Below are 12708 nucleotides of genomic sequence, written 5' to 3' on the forward strand. Positions count from 1 at the left end.
TTATTGGGAGAATTTTGGGAAAGTGTAGCTAATCTATTTATTACGTATAGAACACTGCAATGACCCATTCTTGAGTACTGCTAGAGGTTTGGAATCCCCATTGGTTCAGTTTAAAGGAAGACAATGAAGCAATCCGGAGACAGGTTGCTAGATTTGTTACCAGCAGATTCGATCAACACACGAATATTATTAGATGCTACGTGAACTCAAATGGGAATCCCCGGAGGGGAGACCACTCTCTTTTTACGAGGCACTATGGAGGAAATTCAGAGAACCGGCATTTGAGGTGACTGCAGAATGATTCTACTCCCGCCAACGTATATTTCGCGTAAGAAAAAATTAATATTCGCACAGAGGCTTATAGGTAGTCTCCCTCGCCCTATTTGCGAGTGGTACGTCAAATGACGAAGTAGAAAACACTGAAATTCACATCGTATTCTACGGTACGATGCTATGGCGTTCCTTAAACTTGGATGTAGAGAAGATCTAGCAAACTGCTGCTAGTTAGAGAACTACTGATTTTACGGTGTTTACAGGGACTGAACAAAACTTTGGAAACAACGGGAGAAATGTAAGCTTGAACATAAATGTTGATGCTAGCCACACAAGCAAGTTGTTTTGTGGTATTTGACCACAAACGGCCCTCAGTAAGTTCCAAGTATCAGTCGTGTGCAGAACAGTGTTGTATGTAGTCGTGCTCGCATTACGTGGGAGCTAAGCGAATTCGAACGTGGACTAATTGTTGGTGGTCGCATAGTGGGTGCTTCCGTAACCAAGGTAGCCGAAGTGTTTGCTGTTTAAAGGAGAAACATGAGAAAATAAGTCACGACGTGCACGAATTTTTGAGTCAAGTGATCGTGACGGACGGTCAGTGAAGAGAACTGAGACGAAAAACAAAGAGGACGGCGACACTTTAAAAAGTCGCTGAAGGACTAAATATCGCATGTGGTATAAGGTACTCTCCGCCACAAATTGTGTGGTGGCTTGCGGAGTATGTATCTATAGGTAGTTACTATGTAAATGGATATTCGTTTCCAGTCTGCTGCGAATAGTTTTACAAGTGACCGTAGGTTCCAGTGGAACAGTTCCTTGGTGTGTCGCAGTACCTTCCGCAATGCACCGTACAGTGGCTTGCGGAATATATATGTATGTAGATATACACTCACGCTCATAAATTAAGGATAATGCTGATACATGGTGAAACAACGCTCTGGTGGGCGGTTTGCGGGTTTAAGTCACCTCGGGGTATGACCAAGCAGCGCATTTGACCTGCGGTCGTCGCATGGTGGCGCTGGCAGCAGTCCACATTTGCAGAGGTGTGTTGGTGTATGTCAGAGTACGGTAGAACGAGTAAGTGTGCAGACGTTTTCAGAACACTTATTGATGACGTTATGAGGGGTAGAGTACTAAGGCGACTGGAAGCTGCTAAAACATAGCAGGTCGTAGCACGGGCCCTCCGTGTGCCACAAAGTGTGATCTCAAGATTATGGCAACGATTCCAGCAGACGGGAAACGTGTACAGGCGTTACAGTACTGGACGTCCATAGCGTACAACACCACAAGAAGACCGATATCTCACCATCAGTGCCCGCAGACGGCCACAGAGTACTGCAGGTAGCCTTGCTCGGGACCTTACCGCAGCCACTGGAACAGTTGTCGCTAGACACAGTCTACAGACGACTGAACAGACATGGTTTATTCGCCCGGAGACCTGCAAGGTGCATTCCACTGACCCCTGGTACAGGAGAGCCTGTAAAGCCCGGTGTCAAGAACACAGTACATGGTCATTGGAACAGTGGTCCAAGGTTATGTTCACGGACGAGTCCAGGTATAGTCTGAACAGTGATTCTCGCCGGGTTTTGAACTGGCGTGAACCAGGAACCAGATGCCAACCCCTTAATGTTCTTGAAAGGTACCTATATAGAGGTCGTGATTTGATGATGTGGGGTTGGATTATGAGTGGTGCATGTACACCCCTGCATGTCTTTGACAGAGAAACTGTAATAGGTCAGGTGTATCGGGACGTCATTTTGCACCAGTATGTCCGCCTTTTCAGGGGTGCAGTGGGTCCCACCTTCCTCCTGATGGATGATAACGCACGGCACCATCGAGCTGCCATCGTAGAGGAGTACCTTGAAACAGAAGATATCAGGCGAATGGAGTGGCCTGCCTGTTTGCCAGACCTAAACCCCATCGAGCACGTCTGGGATGCTCTCGGTCGACATATCGCTGCACTTCTTCAAACTCCTACGACACTTCAGGAGCTCCGCCAGGCACTGGTGCAAGAATTGGAGGCTATACCCCAGTAGCTGCTCGACCACCTGATCCAGAGTATGCCAACCCGTTGTGCGGTCTGTGTACGTGTGCATGGTAATCATATTACATATTGATGTCGGGGTACATGCGCAGGAAACAGTGGCGTTTTGTAGCACATGTGTTTCGGGACGGTTTTCTCAATTTATCACCAATACTGTGGACTTACAGATCTGTGTCATGTGTATTCCCTGTGTGCTTGTGCTATTAGCGCCAGTTTTATGTAGTGCCACGTTGTGTGGCACCACATTCTGCAATTATGCTTAATTTATGAGCATGAGTGTACCAGGTTTTCTCGTGTGATAGTCGACAACTCGTGGTCAGCATCGCTGCCTCTAGACTGCGGGACCTAGATTTAGTTCCCAGCCTGGCCGGGTCGGAAATTTTCGCCGATTGGGGACAGGTTGGTTATGTTGTCTTTATCATTTCATCTCATTTTCATCGACAGACAATTCACCAAATTAGCGCAAAATAAAAAGACTTGCACCATGCGGCCAAACAACTCCAAATATGGTCTCCTGGCGTATTTTTTCTGTGAATACACTTGGAAAACAGGACTTAATATTTTTCTGTAACACATTGACATTTATTATGTGAAGTGTATCGAGTGAAAAGGACAGACTACAAGCTCGATTTATTATCTGTATAGACAATGATTAAAGAAGACAATAATACTCTGTTAATATTCATTTGTCTGATAAGAAGAGATTCTACCTTTTCGAGATGTACCGGTGACCTAGCAACACGCACTCTTCCTACGTTCCATATTAAGAGATCTGTAATAAATGTAACAACTGCTATTTTATCCTGATTTTATACTATTGAAACAATTTTTTATTTGTAGGAGAATTGTGTCCTTTCCGGCAGCTATAAAAAGTCATGTTAGTTACGATATTACCTACTGTTGTCCGCCATTACAGTCAGTTCAACTGTTTTTGGTAATTACGGCTCTTATAGCCCAGATATTAGTGAGATAACAAATTTATTCATTTTCTGACGTAAATGTTGCCGTACTGGGCCACAGATATCGAACACGTTATTTTTCGTGTAGGCGTCATTGCAGAGAAAGCTATAACTAAATATACTTCATGGAATTAAAATTAACAAACCAGTGCGATACTAACAAATATACATACAAACGAACCCTGAAGTTTCATTCCCTGAGACTAAGAGAGATCAAGTACATATATTGTTTTTGTTTTGATGTTCAAGAATGTATCTGTATGGTAACGTAACACCAATAAAAGGAAATACTTATAATCAATAATTTTGCACACCTAAGTGTCGGGCGCAATAACTCTGTGTTAATATTTTTACAGCTTGAAAGATTGTAAGAAGATCTGTGATAAAAATCTGTTTCAAAGACAACTTCGTACAACACGTTACATTTACACTGCACAAAGATCACTCATTCACATTTACACACACACACACACACACACACACACACACACACATACACACTGCCAATATATATAACTACCGTAGGCCGGCAAAGAATGCTATACATCTACATCTACGTGATTACTCTGCTATTCACATAAAGCGCCTGGCAGAGGGTTTAATGAACCGCCTTCAAGCTGTCTCTCTACCGTTCCACTCTCGAACGGCGCGCGGAAAACCGAGCACTTAAATTTTTCTGTGCGAGCCCTGATTTCTCTTATTTTATCGTGATGATCATTTCTCCCTATGTAGATGGGTGCCAACAGAATGTTTCCGCAATCGGTGGAGAAAACTGGTGATTGAAATTTGATGAGAGAATCCCGTCGCAACGAAAAACGCCTTTATTTTAATGATTGCTGCTTCAATTCATCCATCATGTCTGTGGCAATATCTCCCCTATTTCGCGATTATACAAAACGAGCTGCCCTCCTTTGAACTTTTACGATGTCATCCGCCAGTCCCGCCTGATGCGGATCCCACATTGCACAACAGGACTCCAGAACAGGGCGGAAAAGCGTGGTGTAAGCAGTCTCTTTAGTATACCTGTTGCACCTTTTAAGTACCTTTATATACGTGATCGTTCCACTTTAGGTTATTTGTAATTGTAATCTCTAAGTATTTAGTTTAATTTACAGCCTTCAGGTTTGTGTGACTTATCGCGTAATCGAAATTTAGCGGATTTCATTTAATACTCATTTGAATAACTTCACGCTTTTCTTTATTCAGGGTCAATTGCCACTTTTCGCACCCTACAGATATCGTATCTAAACCATTTCGCAATTCGTTCTGGCCATCTGATGACGTTACAAGACGGAAAATTACAGCATCATCTGCAAACAATCTAAGAGGCCTAATCGGATTGTGTCCTATGTCGTTATTATAGATCAGGAACAATAGAGGGCCTATAACACTTCCTTGGGGAACACCGGATGTTACTTCTGTTTTACTCGATGACTTTCCGTCTATTACTACGAACTGTGACCTTTCTGACAGGAAATCACGAACCCAGTCGCACAACTAGGGTGCACGCAGTTTTGTTAGAAGACGCTTGTGAGGAACGGGTTCGAAAGCCGTTTGGAAATTTAAAAATATGGAATCAATTTGAGATTCCCTGTCGATAGCACTCATTACTTCATGAGTATAAAGAGCTAGTTGTGTTTCACAAGAACGATGTTTTCTGAATGCGTGTGTTAATAAGTCGTTTTCTTCGAGGTAATTTATGTTAGAACTCAGTATATGTTCCAAAAAGTCGACGTTAGTGATATGGCCTGTAATCCAGCGGGTTACTGCTATTTCCCTTTTTGGGTATTGGTGTGACTTGAGCAATTTTCCAGTCTTTAGGTGCGGATCTTTCTGTGAGCGAGCGGTTGAACATAATTGCTAAATATGAAGCTATTGTGTCAGCATACTCTGGAAGGAACCTGACTGGTACACAGTCTGGACCGGAGGCCTTGCCTTTATTAAGTGATGTAAGCTGCTTTGCTACACTGAGGATATCTACTTCTATGTTTATCAGCTTGGCAGTTGTTCCTAACTAGAATTCAGGAATATTTACTTCGTCTTCATTGCTGAAGGAGTTTCGGAAAACCGTGTTTAATAGCTTTGCTTTAGTGGCACTGTAATTGGTGACTTCACCGTTGTTATCGCGCAGTGAAGGTATTGATTGTATCTTGCCACTGTTTTCTGTCAGGTTCCGAGACAGAGTTTCGTTATAAAGCATCTCACATTGAAGTACATGCTATCTTTCGAACTTTTGCAAAACTTTGTCAGTCTTGGGGATATCGCGTTCTTTTAAATTTTCGTTGCTTCTGCAAGACCGATCTGACCCGTTTTGTGTACCATGTGGGATCAGTACCATCACTTATTAATTTACGTGATATATATCTCTCGATTCCCGTCGATACTATCTATTTGAAATCATTCCACATCTTTTCTACGCTTAAATGATCAGAACGGAAGAGCCTTTTTATCAGCTTTTTTAAATAGTGTTTTTTTTTCTGAGGGTGTTATGGTATTCAGCCTAGCAGCAACTGCTATGTGATCGCTAATCTCTGTAACCGTCATGATACTCCATATTTGTTCAGGGTTATTTGTTGCTAAAAGGTCAAGTATGCTCTCGCAACCATTTACTCTTCGAGTGGGCTTATGTACTAATTGGCCGGCCTTGGTGGCCGAGCGGTTCTAGGCGCTACAGTCTGGAACCGCGCACACGCTACGGTCGCAGGTTCGAATCCTGCCTCGGGCATGGATGTGTGTGATGTCCTTAGGTTAGTTAGGTTTAAGTAGTTTTAAGTTCTAGGGGACTGACGACCTCAGCAGTTAAGTCCCATAGTGCTCAGAGCAATTTGAACCATTTTATGTACTAATTGTTCAAAATAATTTTCTGAGTAAGCATTCAGTACAATTTCGGATGACGTTTTATGCCTGCCGTCGGCCTTAAACGTGTAATTTTTCCAGCACATCGAGGGTAGTTTGAAGTCACCACCTAACAACTATAATTGTATAATTGGGGTATCTATTTGAAATGAGACAAGTTTTCTTTGAACTGCTCAGCAACTATATCTTCTGAGTCGGTAGGTCGGTAAAACGATCCAATTGATAGTTTAGTCCGATTGTCAAGTATAATCTCTACCCATAGGCCTATTATTTCGCAGGAAATATCTACTTCAATTTCGCTACGTCTGATAGCGATAAATACTCATCCATCAACTGTATTTATGGTTTCTACAACTACCTTACTGTTTTTGCCTGCCCCCTTTTGGACGCACGCCCTTTCTGTGATTTCCTGAGACCCTCTAACCTAAAAAACCGCCCAGTCCCTTCCACACAGAATCGACGATGCTGCAAATGGTGAGCTTCGCCTTAAGGTCACTTGCTAGTGAATCTGATTCAAAAAGTCCAACCTTTTTTACATCTTAAATCAACATTTAGAGTTCTGTGAACGAAATGGTAGTTGAATGAATCGATTCGGATGTCGGGAACATCTTTAAAAACAAATTTAAATATATGTCGGCATGCGGCAACGACTGTGTTTCTGGTGCCATCGGATGTCAAATGGCGTCATTTTATTTTGCCACTTGGAAAAGATACATTGCATAATCGTTTTTCGAGTTGCCTGTCCTGCTAGCACACACACTTTCTGATGCTCCTTTGTTTTCCTTTGTATATCTATGGTTTTCGAGAGTTGTTTGTGTTAAAACTTCTGTACGTTGTTGAAATGTTGGTGCTGTGTCATTCTCGGAAGTAGTTATGCCTCCAAAAAAGTGTTTTGGAACGGGAAAACGTAAGTTTTATGGTAATCAGTTTACTTCGTTGGAAAGTAGAGATTGTGTAATTACATCCACAAACCAAGTGGATGTTATGTCGACTCTGCCAAGTGCCGCAAGACAGAAGCTAAAATATTTGAGTACCCATAGTGACATTTATATGAAATATGATCAAAACACTGTAACGGAATGTGTTTTCATAATTGCTTCAATTGAGTGCTTTATGTTCACTTCAAAAGAATGCTGCTGTGTGTGCACCTTGTGGAAGAGATGGTATCAAAATCGTCGAAGATTTTGAAGGCAGGAAAGGTGTGGCTAGTAAGTTACAAGTGTTTTGTGATTTCTGTGGGATAACTAAAACTGGGTGTTCTTCTGGATTGTGCAAAGGGGGAGTTTATAACACAAATATCAGATTTGTATAAGGAACGAGGTGTATTAGGAAGGGTAGAAAGGCAGCTCAGACATTTTGTGCTATCATGAATTGGCCCCCACCTACAAGATTTGAGAAGTACACATAGTTACTTGTTGAAAGTGTTGGCCAAGTGAGTGCTGTGTCAATGAAGAGAGCAGTAGAAGAAACTGTGTTATCCAATGAAGATGACACTGATCTAGATGCAGCCTTTGATGGGACATGGCAGAAACATGGCCACCTATCATTGAATGGTGTTGTCACCACAGCATCCCTAGGAAATGGAAAGGTGACTGACATAGACTGTATGACAAACTACTGCCATGGTTGCAAAGAAAATAACCAAGATCATGTTTGTGTTCAGAATTTTTCTGGGTACAGTGCTGGAATGGAATCAGAGGGAGTTCTCAGAATATTTCAAAGGTCAGAAGAGAATTATGGTGTATGGTATGCGAAGTACCTTGGAGATGGAGACTGCAAAGGGTTTGCAAATGTGTTGGAAAATATGCCTTATGGGAGAACTGTAAAAATGGAAAAGTTAGAGTGTGTTGGTCATGTCCAAAAGAGGATGGTCACACGTTTACCTAAGCTAATAAACGATATGAAGGTGAAAAAGCTCAGTGATGGCAAACCAATTGGTGGTCAGGGTTGTCTTACTAAGGAAGAGGTGGACAAACTGCAGCTCTGTTATAGTTCAGCTATAAGAAGGAATCGAGACAATATTGAGGCCATGAAGAAAGCAGTATGGGCTATATTTTTCCATAAAGCTTCTACGGATGACCATCCACAGCATTCTCTCTGCGACAATGGTGTAGACACATGGTGCGGATACAAAAAAGCAATAGCAAATGGTGAGATTATGCACACCATCACTGCCTGCCATTTGAGGTATTGGAAGCAATTAGGCCCATATAGAGGGACCTAAGTGACACTAAACTACTGTCACGGTGCTTACATGGAAAGACACAAAATGTTAATGAATGTTTCAACCATGTGATATGGGAACACTTGCCTAAAACTGTGTTTGTTGATTTCAATACCGTGAGATTAGGTGTATTAGATGCAGTTATTTGCTTTAATGATGGGGCAGTTAGCAGATGTGATGTTTTAGAGTTGTTGGGACTAGCTCCTGGTTTCAATATGAGACAAGCACTGATGGCAATTGAGTCCTTGAGAGTGGATGAAGGCGAAAAATGGGTTCTTGAGGCAACTAAAGAGGCCACAATTGCAAAGAGGAGCAACAAAAGGAAGAGAGAAGATCAGGAACACACAAACTAAGAATATAATGCAACTGAAAGGTTTCAAGAACAACAGAGTTGAGTAACAGATGAAATGTACCTATAAACTGAATTTCCCAAGAATGAAATTTTCTGACATGTTTATTTTAGGCAACAAAAACTATTTGAGCTAGAGGTCTGAAATTTTTTGTGATATTCCAGGCTATCATTTGGAGAAAAGCAGACTACAGACACCAGCTTACTATCATCAGGAGGAAAAATATACCCTTATTAATTATAAAAAAATTCTTAATTTTGATTACTGTCACCAGGAGGAAAAATATACCCATATTAACTATAAAAAATTACCTAATTTTGATTGTCTAATTTATGTATTTATCGTGTAAAAACTATTGACTGAAATCATTTGATTGTAGTCTACTTTTTAGATAACAATGTCATAAATGTGTGCACAAAGTTTTAAGTGTCTAAGAAAAGCAGTTAGTAAGTCTATAGACTTCAAATGAGACTGTCAGGAAAAATTTTAAATTACTGACCGACATAAATGTTTATACAATAAAGTTTTTATCAAAGCTATTCTGATTATTCTTATACCAAAATCTTCATCCTTAAAACGCTTTCATTGTCCTAAAATTTCTTTGTATTCAGACTTCACATTATGTAGTTATACCCTTGTATAATCGTTGATGACTTTGTGAGGTGCTGATTTCTCAGATGACTATTTATTTACAAACTTACAGGTCGATCTTATTTTATTGCTCAAACGATTACTTTCTTACTATGCTGGTAACATTTTTAATGATCAATATTATTATGCTGATCAACCATTTTCGTATTATTGTTTCTTTCTATTCCTTAAATACTTAGACCTAGAATACTCATACATTACTACAGGGCTATTACAAATGATTGAAGCGATTTCATAAATTCACTGTAGCTCCATTCATTGACATATGGTCACGACACACTACAGATACGTAGAAAAACTCATAAAGTTTTGTTCGTCTGAAGCCGCACTTGAGGTTTCTGCCGCCACAGCGCTCAAGAGTGCAGTGAGACAAAATGGCGACAGGAGCCGAGAAAGCGTATGTCGTGCTTGAAATGCACTCGCATCAGTCAGTCATAACAGTGCAACGACACTTCAGGACGAAGTTCAACAAAGATCCACCAACTGCTAACTCCATTCGGCGATGGTATGCGCAGTTTAAAGCTTCTGGATGCCTCTGTAAGGGGAAATCAACGGGTCGGCCTGCAGCGAGCGAAGAAAGGTTTGGAAAATCTTACGGAAAAGGCTAAAGCAGAAGCCTTACCGTTTACAATTGCTACAAGCCCTGACACCCAAAGACAAAGTCAAACGCTTTGAATTTTTTGCGCGGTTGCAACAGCTCATGGAAGAGGATTCGTTCAGTGCGAAACTTGTTTTCAGTGATGAAGCAACATTTTTTCTTAATGGTGAAGTGAACAGACACAATGTGCGAATCTGGGCGGTAGAGAATCCTCACGCATTCGTGCAGCAAATTCGCAATTCACCAAAAGTTAACGTGTTTTGTGCAATCTCACGTTTTAAAATTTATGGCCCCATTTTCTTCTGCGAAAAAAACGTTACACGACATGTGTATCTGGACATGCTGGAAAATTGGCTCATGCCACAACTGGAAACCGACAGCACCGACTTCATCTTTCAACAGGATGGTGCTCCACCGCACTTCCATCATGATGTTCGGCATTTCTTAAACAGGAGATTGGAAAACCGATGGATCGGTCGTGGTGGAGATCATGATCAGCAATTCATGTCATGGCCTCCACACTCTCCCGACTTAACCCCATGCGATTTTTTTCTGTGGGGTTATGTGAAAGATTCCGTGTTTAAACCTTCCGTACCAAGAAACGTGCCAGAACTGCGAGCTCGCATCAACGATGCTTTCGAACTCATTGATGGGGACATGCTGCGCCGAGTGTGGGAGGAAATTGATTATCGGCTTGATGTCTGCCGAATCACTAAAGGGGCACATATCGAACATTTGTGAATGCCTAAAAAAACTTTTTGAGTTTTTGTATGTGTGTGCAAAGCATTGTGAAAATATCTCAAATAATAAAGTTATTGTAGAGCTGTGAAATCGCTTCAATCATTTGTAATAACCCTGTATGTTGAAAGTTCAAATAAATAATAAACGAAAAAGTTGTATACTATATGTTATTGTAATTACCTGTATGTATTCCACAGGTGCCTTGTGGACCGCTTCACAGGTTTCAGGTATAAATTTACTAATTGTGTTCTTTGGAACACGAAATAAATATTCCAGTCTTTTAAAAGAGTCCCCTGTGGCTAAATAGCGTAAAGTTACTTGAAGTTTAATTTTTGCTTTTACTGCTTGTCTCATATTAGTATCTGATTTTGCAATCAGAGGTGAAACTCGTTCCAAAAGGTAGTCAAACTGCGCCTGAGACATTCGTAATAAGTTTTTGAAATCTTCAGGGTAATGGTTTCTTTGTATTCAGACTTCACATTATGTAGTTATACCCTCGTAAACTTCATGAAAATTCTTACTGTTTTTCCAGCCATTCAGTGGCAAGTTACCTTAAGACTGGCAGTCTTTACCATTTCCACTAGCTGCCTGAAACCAGAGAGAATCTGTTCCGATCCACATGTCATTAGTAGCGATGGTTAGACCGTCAGTGACAGAGTACCTCGAGTACCTGCTGCTACTAAGGCGAGTACACCATTGGTATGTTACGTATTTTTACGAGCTTCAAACAGGAGCGACTTATTTTCAGTTATTTGTGTAGTTACTAGTTTAGTTTTCTTGCACATTTGAGTTGATTACTAGGCACAACCTTTTTTTTTTAATAACAGTGTAGCATACAGTACTGGCATTGTTATTGACCCTTTTATCGACCTTCATAGTGTACAGGCTTTTGATTATTTTGGTTAGAACAGCTCAGTGTCGGTTAGACCGTCAGTGAGAGAGCATCTCGAGTTCCTGCTGCTAATAAGCCAAATACTCCATTCGTTTGTTATGTATTTTTAAGAGCTTCAAACAGCAGCGACTTCAGTAATGGATGGGAACTGTGTGTGCACATGCGAGCTGAGTTGGTGACCCTTGGCTCAGTTCCAGGCAGTGTTGGCTTTCGTCACACAGCTTGAGGCTGCTTCCTAGGGGCATCACTGTGGGGAGTCAGACGCGGGGATGTGAGGGATGTCGAGCATGTTCCACGTGTCCCCCGATCGGTCCACTGCTGTGGCTGCCCCAGGTACTGCCTGTACTGTGGTTGACCCCTCACCCATGGTCGAGTGGAAGATCATTCCAAAGTCTGGCAGGAGCGAAAGACTTTCCGAGGGGCTGATCATAGGGCCTCCCCAGTTCGTTTGACGAACAGGTTTTGGTCATTATCTGTGGCTGACATAGTCTCTGAGCCAGATGCAGTCGTCCATCCTGTTCCAGAGGAAGCTTCTCGGCCTGCAAGATCTGGGCATTCACAGAGAGTGGGTTTGCTGGTAGTTGGGAGCTCCAACGTTAGGTGCATAATGAGGCCCCTTAGGGAGATGGCTGCCAAGGAGGGGAAGGAAGCCAGTGTACACTCTGTGTGCATACCGGCAGGAGTCATTCCGGATCTGGAAAGGGTACTTCCGGATGCCATGAAGAGTACAGGGTGCAGCCAACTGCAGGCAACCAACGATCATTTAATTTCATTTCTTGTGTGATGCTGAGGACTTGCTTATTAAAAGTCCAAGCTGCACACTGAGGAACTTGGTCGTTAGGAACATCATAATCGTTGATGACTTTGTGAGGTATTCTGAACTGATTACACATTTCTTCAGCAGCAATGGTATTTTTTAACCCTCGCAATACCACAGATGGCGGAGGAAGGGGGGGACTTTATACCCATATTTCGAAAATATAGTAATCTAGTCTTGCACTTCAAATTTTAAAATTCTGAAAAAAATTATTTATTTTTTAGTGATTTCTTACTCTGGATTCCATGACTGTTTTGAATTTTTCTGTGAAGTGTAACCCAAAAATGTAAGTCTTACAATTGG

This window comes from Schistocerca cancellata, chromosome 5 (genome assembly GCF_023864275.1).
Source record: "Schistocerca cancellata isolate TAMUIC-IGC-003103 chromosome 5, iqSchCanc2.1, whole genome shotgun sequence".
In the NCBI taxonomy this organism is placed as follows: domain Eukaryota; kingdom Metazoa; phylum Arthropoda; class Insecta; order Orthoptera; family Acrididae; genus Schistocerca; species Schistocerca cancellata.